The sequence below is a fragment of the Prenolepis imparis genome, unplaced genomic scaffold (assembly GCF_030444845.1).
Source record: "Prenolepis imparis isolate NDT839.2.m4 unplaced genomic scaffold, iyPreImpa1.0 SCAF_9, whole genome shotgun sequence".
Classification (NCBI taxonomy): Eukaryota; Metazoa; Arthropoda; class Insecta; order Hymenoptera; family Formicidae; genus Prenolepis; species Prenolepis imparis.
The window spans coordinates 3,490,987-3,506,098 of record NW_028141167.1 but is presented as its reverse complement, the minus strand read 5'-3'; the positions used below and the strand labels follow the sequence as shown (position 1 = coordinate 3,506,098).

Genomic DNA, 15,112 nt, shown 5'->3' with positions numbered 1-15,112 from the left:
AGTATGCATGCGCGATTAGCATTTCTGAACTGCCTCCACCGCTGCTTCATATTCAACTTGCCGGAGCCAATCAGCACCGTACTCTCGGTATGTGAATGAAAGATTCAGCGGCGTCGGCAAGCGTTTCAACACTTGTCTTGCGTATAATCCGCGGCAGGCAAATGATATTCAGTTCTCACAGCCCCCCGGGGATCAAAAAGCTAAACTAGTTTCGCGTTTCTAATTTTCTCCGCGAATTTGTCCTGAATTAATTTAAATTAAACTGCACCGTCTGAAACGATAATCGGGACGAAATTTACCGCACTTCTGAGAGTGTTAGATAAGTCAAGGGCATCAGGAGAAATGAGTGTATATGAGCAGTTTACCAACATTTAATCCCGACGCCAATTTTAGCTGCAATAAATCAACATGACATCCGCGGATAATTACAATTTACATTTTCAGAGAGCTTTGATACAAATACGTGTATTTATCATGGATAAATAAAGACCACTAAATTTACGCATAAGCGATATCATATATCCACTACACTTGAAGGATTCTCGTCAACATGCAATTATTATCCGCTGCATAAGCGAATAAAGTGATTATATTTGCCTCGATATTGTGCGCTTCAACACAATGTTGTAACACTTCACAATTTAGTTAATTATCAAAAAAGCATTAATATACATATTTACTCATCAAAAATCGATAAAACGTAAAATTGACCATATGTGAACAAATAGGTATTACATTCGAGCGTTATATTCATTCATTAGATTAAAATCACATATAATCGATGATACTCGGAGATTGATAGTTGTAATTGTTAATTACAGAGACTTCTATCGCCAAGATAACCGTGGGAGAATCGACAACGCCGGCTGGATTCTTTTATTTTATAAAAAGCGTAATTGAGAACAGAAGGAAAAAAGGAGGAGATCGCACCGAAAGGAGGAGTAAAACTAACCCGACGCGTAATCGAGTTGCCGGACGAAAAGGCAGGCGAACGGCAATCGTTTCTCGTACAATGGACGGTGGAAAATCCTACAGTTGGATAAAATACCGAGCAATCGCGTCTCGCAAACGTCTCGCAAAGCCGGCACTCGGCTGAGAGAGAGAATGTAATTACCGATTTAATTAATTGGACTTACAGGCGACATGGAACAAAGTGGCTAGCACTTTCCCGGCCTCCCCGAGCCAGCCATGCCGAGTTACCTCCAAGTGGACACTGTTTGGCGATGATAACAATGAAAGTGTATCAATTATGAGCACACGCGCGTATTGTCGCCTATACACGCTCGTACCACTGCTCTCTCGTAAGTAATTCCATTGTATCATCGAAACCCTGACAGAGAGAAGATCAGTTGCCATTTATGTATTGTATCTAACGACCAGCGCGGCTATAATGGTTAAATCGCAACAATTCCGATTTAAATGTGTAACTTTTGTACATCTGTCGCGATAAAATAATTATATGAAGCGCGATGAGCTTAACATTTTTTTTATTCTTTCATCCGTGAAAAACATTGCGGTTAAATATTTCATTTACTTTGTAAAAATTCACGATTTGTAAATAACGTTATCGTTGTTTGTCGGTGTTTTTGTTATTTTCGAGTATAATCGCTGAATATCGAGTAGTACCAAAAGCTGTAATGAAACGAAGATTTAACATTCCAAAAAGCAAGCAGAGAGATTGAACAATTTTTATGATATACAAGTAACTTCGATGGGAAACATGTTATGTTTATATTAGCATATTTTTTTCATGCGTTTTTCGAAAAACGCGCGTAAAATCGCCGCGTAACTTTCCGTTTTTTTTTATGAATTTATTCATTGTAGAGAATGATCGCGAAAATCTATAAATAACACTTAAAAATCTATATACGCGAGATTTTTTTTTTCGCGACAAAGAGAATTTTTTTATGATGACATAGGAAAACTCCATCATTTTCTGTATTTTTTTTTTTTCATCGAGGAAAAAAAACGCTAGCTCAATTTTTCACCCTTGACACGCACGAAACCAAGTACCGACAGCGACTAGGGCGGCTCTCGGATAATATTGACACACGAAGGATTGGATGTGTATGTGTGTGTGTATGTGTGTGAGTGTATGAGAGAGAGAAACAGTGAGAAGGGGGAAAAGAGGGGGAAGGACAGGAGGATGAAACGAACGAGCTACGCGAACATGTTTCGTGCATGTATTTCACACGGAGGTGTTTACATCGAGTTGCTTCAATGTCCTTCCCGTGGCCGTGAATTAATGTTGATGTACACGAAACGCGGAGAACGCGGGCGCATCTACGTTTCATTAATAAAAACTATCAGGCCGGAGATTAATTATTATGGAAATCTACTTTTAATTAGTTTTACGTCCGCGCGAATGCGTCGCCGATGTATAATTTTTCTCTCACCTGTGACGGGCGTAGTTGTGATGGGAAATCTGCCAATCCGTGAGAGAAAATATTAACGGGATGGCAAAACAAATTAATCGATTATTTGGGTTACGAATTAAAGCGATGCGCCCGTCGTCGTTTCCAATGACATTCAAGTGTTGTAAATGTCAAGAGGGAAATTAATTCTGCTCGATACATCGATTATATAGTTATTACAAATCGCAGATAATTAATGCGATCAAATAATCGGACATTATTAATGGTCAATCTCTCTATAATTAGGTATTCCGTGTACGCGTAAATTCCATATTAATTTAATGGCTCCGAAGTGTCAGGTATTATCTCGCGTATCCTAGATCGCCGCCGCTCGAGATCCTTCAAGTGGTAACCGAATAATACCGATAATTACGTCTCGAACATACGCGGGTCGGTCTATAAAGGCATTGACCTAACCAAACCGCGTTTAATCATCGTCCATTGTATATCCCCACCTTTATCCGACTCGTCATTTAATTACGAAGAGCAACGCTCGTTCTCTCTCTTCGAAATCGATTTGACTTTACTAAATATCTCATCTCGAAGGACATAATAACGGAAGGCTCGACGGAAGACAAAGGCATTTTGCTTGTTCACGGCGGCGAATATAAGAGGTAGCCTTTTGTCTTGAAGAGGAGGATTCTCTGATAATATTAACATTGGACAGAGAGAGGGTTCGTCATAGACGGACGAGCGACGTATAATTCACGAGCAGGGATCACTGTTTACGTCGCGGATGCTTCTCGCTAACGACATTCGCACCCCCGGCTTTAACAAGTCGACGAATAATTCAGTGCTTTAATTAACGACGTATGTCCCGAGGGCAGCTCAATATTGCAAGCGGCACGGCGCCTGTCGGTAATGCGCTTCTTCATTGTCGGTTAAGCGTGTGTGTGTACACACACACACACACTTATACATATCCTATATGTGTATGTATGTACGTAGATACTGATAGATTTGTGTTCGGTGAGAGATCTGTCAAGAACATTCGTTCTAACTTTTCCTATTCTTTAACCCCCGCTCTCTCCACTTCGTTCCTCGCTTTATCAAAATTGCTCGATACGAATTGACTCGAGGATTGCGAGAAATATCGTCTCCAGGATTGAGAGCGCACTGTTTCCGTCGATATGTTTCAGAAAGCACGACGCAAGCCAGATATTTTCTTTACGAAACAAATAAGTATCTACAAAATATCCAAGCTCGATATTAAAAGACTTAGAGAGAGAACAATGCTCTTCATAATTTCAATATCTCGGACGTACGGTCGAGATTCCATTCGCGATGAAATATTGCAGTAGCAATAAGCAAACGCTCATTCTTACACACATATTTAAATAGCCTTGATACACAGCCAAAAGTCGGCGTATCGTAATTTCTCGACTAAATAGAGGGAAATTTCGACGGCACGTCATAATTCTCGAATCTTTCACCGGAAACGCTCGTAAATTCGGCATTTGGCCGTTTTATCCGATGTACCTCATTATTGTACAGTCATTATTTATTTAGACGGCACTTTAATAAGCACAAAGGCCTTACCCACCCTTATTAAGAATCGTTATTTAAAGTCCATAAGATTTTCAGTTTGCGTGTCTAATGCCACGATAATCGATAAGTACAATATATACTAGAAAGATATATATACGATGACAACTTGTAAGATTACTTTAACTTTTCTTTCATCTTTTTCTCGATATCCTTTTATTCCCTTCGTGTTGGCGTGAAAGCATCATCTGCATAATCTATATTTTTTAACGCAACCGATATATCGATTCTTACATAAACCTAATCCTTTTAAACTTAATAAATATCCGGCAAGAAATTTGAGCATGGCATCGAAACGAGGAAAAAAAAAAGATTAAACTTTGCTGTTCATCGATATTCTTGACGCTGGAATTACACAACCTGTCGATACAGCTTCCGTTCTGTAAATCCACGCGAGTCGTCTGCCTCTTTTTTTTGCCGACCATCCAATTATTCTCGATGGAGTGGATAAAATACGCGATCGCCGCATTGCTCGTTGAAAACGATCCTGCTCTATGGCATTATATTGCATCCTAAAAAGAGCGCTCAAAAAAGAGAGTCGATTGAATCCAGACACTTTGGCAGCGGCGAAGAAAATTCTAAGAAAACTCCGAAAAGAATAAAATATCTAAAGGAAAGACGAGCGCGGCGCGTTCGAATCACGAATAAAAGTCAAACATTATCGTTATTTCAATTTTCTACGATAATGAAAAAAGTAATGAAGAAGACACGTTCAATTTTCAAATAAAACAGAGATATTTCAAATAACGCCATCGTTATACATAAAATGCCGTAGAAGTCTCGGTTTTATGAAATGTTCTTATCACATAAATGTCTTCTTATAAAAGATGACATGATCCTACAAAATTATACTTCCATTGTTAACGAAACATTTGTAATTTACATTATAGTAAAATTTCGCGTACTCAATATAAAAATAAAAATTACAATTAAGAAACTATAATAAATTCAAGAAACGTACATGGAGTTATTTAAACACACACAATTACACACAATCATTACTCTTCTTCTTCCTTTTCCCCGCAACACTTTTCATTTTATCGCAAGGAAGAAGAAGAGTAATGATTGCAATTGTGTTTCTCCATTCTTTATCACGTTTGAAGCTGAGCCACGTAAAGCCGCGAGCTGTCTACATACGCCGTTCAATCATTCGCGATCGATCGAACACGCTCGTCGTCGCTCGCGGAAAATGGTTCCGCGCTGCGCGTCGCACAACAAAACCTTCGCCAAATCCTGATTTGAATCTACACGGTCTGCAAAGTTCATTAGATTTAAATATTTATGAGACGAGGTGGCGCGGGAGCACCAGACTCCGGGTCAATTTGGTGGCGTAGAGAAAACGACTTCGATTCTTTATTCCCGCGGGGGAAGAAGAACCCCCCCGCGATTGCAGCGGGTTCTTCCTCAAGAAGAAAAGTTTCCCGATCGTATGGATTACGAAAGGAAAAACGACGACCATCCCTCCCCCTCAGAAGACAAATGGCGAATTTAATTGGCCGAACCAGCGTTCCGCGAATTGAAAATCTTGTCGAGAGTCGCGCTAAACACAACCAGCACCGTCGTCGGATAGGTTGCATAATGCGCGGATTTTACTTTTAGATCGCATTGTTTATTCCTCCCTTCTTCGCGTTTTTCCGCAACGCGCGTGATACTTTTCTCCTACTTTGCACGAGGCCTATCGATGATAAGCCCACTTCTCGAGATAATGCGGTGATCGAATTCCAAAGTCGGTACCTCGCGATGCGGCGTCGCGGAATAACTTTAATCGAAATACCGCGTTCGGAAATGTCGTTACTTTTCCAATTCCCGGCGAATAATAATGAATACATAATAATGATATTTATAGATTATTATATAAATGCCAGTCGACAGTCGAATCGTCGACAATCGAGAGGGACTTCACGAAGAACAAACGAAGGACGATACGAAAAGTCCTACAAAAGCAAAATTTTCATCTCTCGTACGACGTTCCCCAGTAATACGAATAGTGTTTACGACCAATCCGAAAATAAGGTCCAAATAGAATAAATATGAAACGACAAAGGAGAGAGAGTAGTCGTATTTACTTATGATCGAACCGGACATAAATTTGTCTCCATTCGGGGATTAAGCGCGGCTTTTCCACGACTTCGTGGATTTCGCGAGAGACTACGACTCGTGAATTCCTACGTCCGAGAAAGCCTCCGGCGAGGTGTCTCCTGCGGGATTTGATCGCTGGCGAGGAGCGATTTGATGGACGGGGGCGATAAAACTTTGGCAGCGACGTAAATCGAGCGAGACGGGAATTCGGAGGATTCCGGCGCGGAGGACCTAACGTATAGGAGAACCTTACCGGGTTAGGACGACGCGATGGTCAGGCCCTACAACGAGCGAGTGCCGTTTCGCGTGAGAAATCAGTCCGGAACCATAGATCTCTTTAGGCTTCTCGCCCGTGGGACTCGCGTTCCAATTTCACGGGGTCGTCGTCGGTCAGATAAAAGATTTCGGAATTTACTGCCGCGAATTACGGGAAAATATATAATATGATTATCTTAGAACTCTTATCTTAAGATGATACGCGCCTTACAAAGTATGCAAGGGTGTTACTATCAGCGCTATATAATAATTATTATCATTGTCATTAATCATTATCATTGTGTCAGCTTTTTTAAAACTTTTATTATTTTATATTTATTACTTTTTTATTATATTAATATTTATTTTAGTGTTTTATATTTATTTATTGTGCTACTCGAGTTTAAATTGAAAAATAATATTTCAAAGGAGAATAAACAAGTATATTTTTATATTTTGATAATAATTGTTGCGCGAAATATGTTTTCTAACAATAAGTTATTTATTAATAATTTTATAAATTATTTAAAATAAATAAATAAATTTTTATAAATTAAAATTTGATTAATAAGAAATATATATATATTAGGCATCTATCTTTGTTTCTAATGTTACTAAATAATTAACCTACTATTTGTTGATAATTTTGAATGGAAAAAGTTTCTTTATCTCTTTGAATATATTGAACTATATGAATGTATATGTACTAAGAATATTTTATCACGTTTAAATCGTAATATAATATTAAATCATATAGAATATTAAATAAATATTAAAGAATATTATATAGTGCTATTAAAATATACATTAAGTAATTAGATTTTTTTTTTATATTGAAAAAATTTACACACAATGGAAAGAGCTCGGACAGATTCATATGATGATTTCAAAGTTTATCTATAGAAACGATATAAGAATTGTTAGATATCAGCTTTTCGCTGTCATGTTGCCGTCATATGCGAATACTGAGAATTTTGAAAGTTTTGAGTTATTATCTTTCTCCGAGTCTTGCATAAAACTCATTCAAGCGAGAGGAGAGCGTTGTCGAAACAAGAGAGACTGATTTCATGGCTGAAATTCTAAGGCGATAACTTTGACGATCGCTATTCGACACACTTTTGCATGGATATTGACGTAGAAACTAGTTGAATTGTTCGGAGCTTTTTGTATCACAGTGACGTTATATGAACCTTCCGTAAATAATGAAAAATAAGGAAAGACGAGGTGAAAGCTAATTCCATCTTAAAAATAATTGTCAAACTGTGTTAAGCATATAAACAAAATATAAAATCATAATTTTTTTATTATAAAGTTTATAATAAAATATCTGACGCGCTGAAACTAAAATTAATAAATTAGAAAATTACTTTTAATATTCATAATTTTTTACAGCTATAGTATTGGATTGAATTTTAGCAACTTTTTTAGCTAAGACCATCTGTATTTTATTAAAAATCATGATATATAATTATCCTATAAGTATCAATGATAACAGAGTATAAGCTTAAAGATGGCAGACTTTTCATCACCTAGATAACAATATTAGAAGTAACCAACCGTACTACTCTGTGATTACAAAGAGGAAGAAAAAAAGAGGAGCGAGCGACCGAGAGGAGGTACGAAAAATGTGCGTTATGAGGGAAACAGTGTCGGTAGGATTGGTAGTAACTTCCGCCTCTACTGAGAAGGAAAGAAAGAAAGAAGGACGTAAAAGTACGGAACGCGAGAGAAACCGGAGGACGGTCAACGGTGGCAAATGAAAAGGGAAGATTGTGGATGAGGAAGATTGTGGATCCAGGATAAGAGGAAGAAAAGGATAACGATCACGCGCCTTTGCGGACGTGTACGGACTGTCGCCCCTTGCCAATAAGCCCGCCAGAATTCGAGCGGAATGAAATCCAGCATTCCGGCGGAAACGCTCCCGACTATCTTTCCGGGTCCGTCCGTGAATGGGGAAGAGAGAGAGGGCAGAGGGGGATGAAATTTCCATGCTACGAGAGTGGCTAATGGTTTTAAAGACGGTCCGTAATCAGCACCAACACTCGCTGTTAGTACAATGGCCGCTAAACAACGGCCGGCTTATGTATTTCCCTGTCCTCCGGGGTACATACATATGCGTATTTAAACGCACGTTTTTAACGTTTACGGATAGAACGCGAGCGCGACAAAATACCGCATGTCGACGTGCTTCACGAAGTATAAAAGAAAAGGACAAAGGCCCGGTAAGTACCTTCGCACGAGATGGAAACTGGAATTGAATACGCCCGCGGCGAGCGAATATGAGGGAGAAATAGAGATATTCGTCGTGCGCATCGTACAGCCGTGAATGATGCTTGTTGGACCAGGGACCGAATTTATGACGCCGGCCAGTAAGTCGGGATTTAGGAAGAAAAATGCTGCCGAGACGCGTATGATTGCGGGCCGCGCGTTTAATCACGCGCGCGCAAACGGCCGAATTTTTCTTCCCAAAGCGGATTAGTTAGTTACGGATACACCGGCGGTAATTATCGCGTGACTAGCGATGTATAGTGGCTTATTATTGTGTAATACGAATGAACTTCGCGACTCGTGAATTATTCGGATTAAAATCGTAATTCTGCGGCAATCAAAACTCGACGAATTAGTAAGAATTTCCGAGTGTATATATGTTTTGCCAACTACAATAAATATTTAACTTATGCTTCGCATAATCATGAGGAAAATATCTTTCTTTTATTCAAGTTCCAAGATTTTCAAGAAATAATAAGTAGGTATATAGTATAGATAATAATAATAAAATATTCTATCTTATTACATATATAAATATATTTTTTACTCTTAATTTTCAATTTAGATTTATTTAGATATATTTTTTATGCACTCTCTCGTCAGATTTTAAATAATTCTCGCGAGAAAACGATTGCTTCGCAAAGCGATAGAGCCAATTCTTAAATTCCAAAGCATCTACAATTTGTCGGACGTTCTTCCTGCGCGACTCGTTTCGAACTCGCAGCATTCATTCGCCAAAGAGAGAATGAACTAATTGTTCCGAGCTCAAGGTAAAGCGCCGCATCTTTAGAATGCAAATTCTACCTTTCGAGATACGGCGAAGGCGTTTATAATTTAAGCCGATTCTTAATTCGTAAGAGGTCGTTGAGACAACGGGCTGCTAAACTTCGAGCTTGCGCCTTGTTCCGCGAGTCGGAGCCGAAAAGAGATGAACGGGAAGCCTGAAGTGACGGAAGGACGGGAGATAGAACTCTCATTATCGTCTCTGATTAAGAGCGTTCTTCTCGCTATTGCCAATTTAATATTACCTAAAAAGATAATAGTGAGAGTACGCTGAATAAAACTCTTCATTTTTCTTGTTGCAATAATGCTAATGACGCGACTTCACACCAACGATATTTTTATTCATATTATTTATTCATTCTTGAACGAGTTTGTACTATTTTCTTTGTTCTCGTATTATTACCGCGATATCCCTACCTACAATGTGTTAATAATCCGTATCTAATTCTCAAAGTCCCGGAATTTACCGAGGCATAATATCTATCTGCTGCAACAAAGAACAAAATTACGCTGCGACCGAGAGCACAAAAAAATCGTAATTTTCTCAAATGCATTCTACGAGTGCATTCTACGAGTATTTCTCGCTACTATCGTCCGTAAGAAACGGTCTAGGCAACGTTATAAAGCATGCAATTATCTCAGTTTCCCACTAATATACCCGTTAGCGATTAGCTGAAGGAAAAGGAAATTATTATAATAATTATTATACGTATTAAAAAAACGCGAACAAATTTCTACCGGTCATGGACAAATCATGTTTAGTTTTTCATCGATCTGTTGCTCGCGAAAACGACGACGGGACGCGAGATGAGCGAGAAGGTTGGAGAAACGACGAGCTTCCGTGTCAGTTGTTTTACGAGGGTGTATCTCTAGCGTCTACTTTTTATCTCTGCCACCGTCGCTTCTTCCCTCTCGCTTTCACTGCCCATCCCGACTTCTTTACTCATGCCTCTTACTGCTGTTCCTGCCACGGATGAAGAATAAATGATGTTGTAAGGCATGACGTCCCGACGCGGACGCTGTCGTTTTTCACCGGATATTTTCGCGTTGGAGCGTCGTCCGTTTCCGATTAACTCGTCGCTATTTTTGACACCCGCGCGATTCTCCGCCTTCCGACTCATTATGTCTAGCACAATAACGCGCGTGTATATAACACGTTATTATTTCAGTTTACACGATGCTATGAATATAAAGCAATAAATGGCAATACATATCTCTTGCGTGAAAGTTGACCCATGTATATACAGGGTCAAACGTTTTCAGATCAACTTGATTTATGCTTGTTTACCATGCTTCGCATCGATTATGTTTACCACTCAGCTGATTCACATTTGTTGACAATGATGTATGAGCAATTAATTTCTGAAATATTTAGAACAATGCCCTGATCATTATCGGCGATATATGGCGACGCTTATAATACTAAAATAACGCTTTGACCAAAAATATGTTAATACGGAATGAAATAATATGAAATAAATTTTTTTAATTATAAAGTTGACAATTTAAAATCACGCAAATGATGACTTGAATGAGATTATCAGCAGAATGTAAAAAATTATCATTATTTTATATATATATTATTATTATTATTTATAAATATAAAGAATAAAAATGCAAAATATGTGCATGCAAAAAAGATCGTTGTTAAAAGGTAAACGTACATTTTTTTTTCATTTCGTATCAGTTTGGTATGAAATACGAGTTATAAAATTTTAAATGATATATAATAAATCGTTGTACGACTATTTCGTTGGCACAAATGCAACGAGCTCGCTTTGTACTCTCGACACTCGTTAGCGAACTTCTTGCTGATTATTCAGAATTCTTCATCACGTACTAGCTTTCTTCTTCGTCTTTTCACCTCACCGTCTAAGACGTTAACAAGTAGGCGGCTTTGTACGCGTTACACGATGGCGCATTATTAACGATAGTCGCCGCAATTCGTGACCATTCGCAGACGCGACAAAAACACGGTCGCCAATCTTCACTGGCAGCACGAAAGAATAGTCATTTTATTGTTTTTTATGTCTCTCAAAAAAAGACATTCGCGGACCACATTGTGACAGCGCATCAAGTTTTTTTCTGTTATAAAAAAATAGCGTGCCGTTTATATACAGAATAATCTAAAAGAGCTGAAAAATTTAGGGACATTAAATATTTGCAAAGAAAATATACATTTAATTCATATAGACAAAGCGAAACAAAGATAAATCTTCATTTTTCGAATTAAATTTGTATTTTTACATCTTCTACAATAGATGCTCTATCTGTGTCTGGCTTTTGATTTAATCCAAATTTTTTTTCTAATTTTTTTTGCAATAAAAATTATATAAATAAAAATCCATATCAAAATCAGCCTATCTCTATCTTTATTTCGTTTTAATATCCGTCAAAAATTTTCGGCTTTTTTTTCGTGAACACTATACATGCTATTTTTAAATCAGTCTGTGTATTTACTTAATTACATATTAAATTATTCACCTTCTATCCGCTGCGAAAATAAAGTAATAAAAATTTCCATCAAAAAACCAAATTCGCTAAACGCGCAAAACGAGCTTCACGTGCCTCTAATTTTTGCAGCACAATGCAAATATTTTTTTATTTTATTGCTCGATGCTGCAACGCGACGTTCGTTGCCTTGAAAAATTCAGGACATCAACGAGACATGACAGATAACGGGTGTAAAAAAAAAAAGGAAAGATAGTGCCGACGAAGGAAATTCAAAAGCCGCGAAATGCAAAATTGCCGGCGATGCATATCACATGAACTGCAATACTGTCATTATTATCATCGTGTTTGCAGTCACGATTATTGCATGCTGACTGAGTAATTTCCCTATTTTCTATAGACATTGCCATTTCGTTCGAAAACACACAATGGATGCAGTCGACTAATCACGCATTTTAAATAAATGAATAGTCGGGAAGAATGACACGAACGGGAAGTATTGAAAATTAATCTTGCAGATAGAATTGTATGTCGAAAGGCACATTACAGTAATTGAACAAGAAGGAAAAACCGGCGGTGCTTAAAAGATAGTATCGGACCATCATTTAACAACCGACACACTGATGGCATAAAGCCGATAGTGCACATAAACGGTTGTTCTATTATCACAGCGGGGGACGCTAATGTTTAAATCAATAATGTCTCGACGGCGAAAAAAAGACGTTAAATCGAAAAATTTCTTTCGCAAACAGTTCTGTCGTGCGCCGCGTAATTACTTCTGCTATCGCGTAATTGTAAAGAATATTGAGAATTGCGAGAGCGAAACTATAACGTCCCGATCGATTCAGAGATCTCGTTTGTTTCCTAAATTTCGACGCGACGCCATATCGCCGGGAAAATCGTGCGGAAATAATTACCAAGTTACTACGATAATGTTGCAGCATCGAAGATGGAGAGAAGACAGTAGATAGGGATAAACTTGCGGCTCGACTAATAATGTCTCTCATACCCTACGGCTTTGCTGCGAGCCTTTTTCTCGTTCTCTACCGTTCGCTATCTGGCTGCGCATTAAACAAATATTACGGTTCCCTCTAATCAGGACATCGGTTGTACTAAAAGCCCAGAGAAGTTTCTCTACTAAGTCGAAATCGCGTATATAATCTAAATCTACGACAATATCTCGTAGAGCTACATCGGTTTATATAACAGATATATATCATTTTTAATCTATAGACCAAGTGAAAGACACAAAAGTTTAGAGACTGTTAACTTTGAGATGTATAATATAAATATAAGCACTAACAATAAGATTTTTTCTTCGACTATACAAATGTAGACATCCGGAGAAGATAAAAAATCTCGCGATAGAGTTGAGCCTAAAGTGCTATCGTTATTCAACAGAACTGTATTACCATATATTACATAAGTAGAGAAAGGTTTATAAATTATGTATATCTTTTTTATTATATTTTAATTTTTGAATTGTATGTAAATAAAATAAGATATAATACAATATTTATAGAAAACGAATGAAATATTACAAAAGAACAAAAATAAAAAAGATCATGAAAATTTAACTGATAAAAAGTGTAGATATAAAATTAAAAATAACACTCTTATAAAAATTAGAGCACGTGAAAGGAGAATCACTATAATAATCTTTAGCGTCAGACAATTGAATGTAGAATGACGAAATGAAGACTATGGAAACAGGAAAGAGGCAGATATGAATAATAAGCAAAATGAGCTACTACGGAACTCGGTAGCGAATAAGTGTTTTACGAGAGAAGTATAGAGTATGGCGGCAGCTATCGCTATGTCGAGCGTTTATCTTTATCGCTGTTTCATGAGAACATTTTACCCTGGCACTCACCGAATGCTGACAATCTCTAGACTATCGGTGAATTCTAATGCTCTCCGCTCTCAGCTCGCGGTTATATGACTGGTAACAATATTTTCTCAACGAGATATCTAGAAACTACTCTCGAAATTCATCGCTTATTTGTACAGATTATTTGGTGCTAATAACGATATCGTTAAGTGTAATCGGCACAAATACCTTAATTATATATTACCCCAATAAACCACGCGCGAAATATTGAGTTATCGTTCTCACATTAATTCCAATAAATTCTGTAACAGTTAATTCTACATATGTTGTCTTACTGTAATAAATGTTAGATCAATATAAACGATGTAATTTTATGTAATATTATCCTCTTTATATAATGGAAAATAAATATACTTTTAATATATTTTGTCACTGTATAAATATGTTTTTAATTAATTTTATCGATAACTCAAGATAAAATTTGCTCAATCATTCATCATGTCGAAGTTATCCGATGCATTAATGTTAATAATTATTTCATGCAGTTGTGTTAATGTACGTATGTACGTGGTTAATGTACGTGAGAGCGCTGTAGGAAGACGTCACAGAATTCACCTTATTGAGTAAACGTTACTAATTTAGCTCGGTCGTACGCATCGCTTGCTTCATTTCTGGCTGATCGCGCAGCACATGTGCTTAATACGCGTATTGAATAGTCTATATACGCGAGCGCGCTGTCATTGCCCTCAAGGGACGTGGACGGATATGAAAGTGACGTGAAAGCGGAAAATTCGATTATTATTATACAGAAACGAATAAAATTACGACAATCGCCGACAATAATAGATCCTTGAAATACCTTCGGTCGCCGTCTCGTCTCATTCCTTTCCGGTAATTAAGAGTTACTGTTTCTTTTTATAATAGGGAAGATAATAAACGCCGCTATAATTTTTATCCTGTTACGCCGCGGGGAAATAAATTTTTATATACATGAGAGATAAATATCGCCCAAAATTTAAATGCCCGCGAACCATATTTATTTATATATGCATTCTCGTTTACGCCGTGCGTTTTATTACCGTTGCGCAAAAATAGTGCATTAAAATTCATAGAAGTTATACAATTACTTTTATAAGTACGGAAAAAATATAATAATGCTCTTTAAAAAACGAGATCAATTCTAAAAAAATGTATCGTATCATATCAAAAAAAGATTGTCAATAGACGGGAAGTGTCAATCGATAATTCCGCATCGGCTCGATATCGTCGAGTAGAAGATATGCGATCGGTGCTTCCTCGATTTTTTTTTAACATAGAGGAAATAGATTTGATAGAACAATCATTAGCTACGAATGCATTTCAACGATTGCGATAGCGATCAATATTGGTCGCGGTCCAACGAGCATTATGATGATAATTAAAATATTAGATCTCGTCGTAAACGACACTGGTGCATGCGGAAGAAAGTGAGTTAGGTAGCTCTCTA

At 37.5% G+C, this 15,112-nt stretch overlaps 1 protein-coding gene across 5 annotated transcripts in view; it reads right to left on the bottom strand.

Moving 5' to 3' along the window:
• Positions 1 to 15,112, bottom strand: part of LOC145940774 (uncharacterized) — a 225,604-nt gene that overhangs the window by 123,740 nt on the left and 86,752 nt on the right. The gene's annotated exons all lie outside the window — the stretch shown is intronic.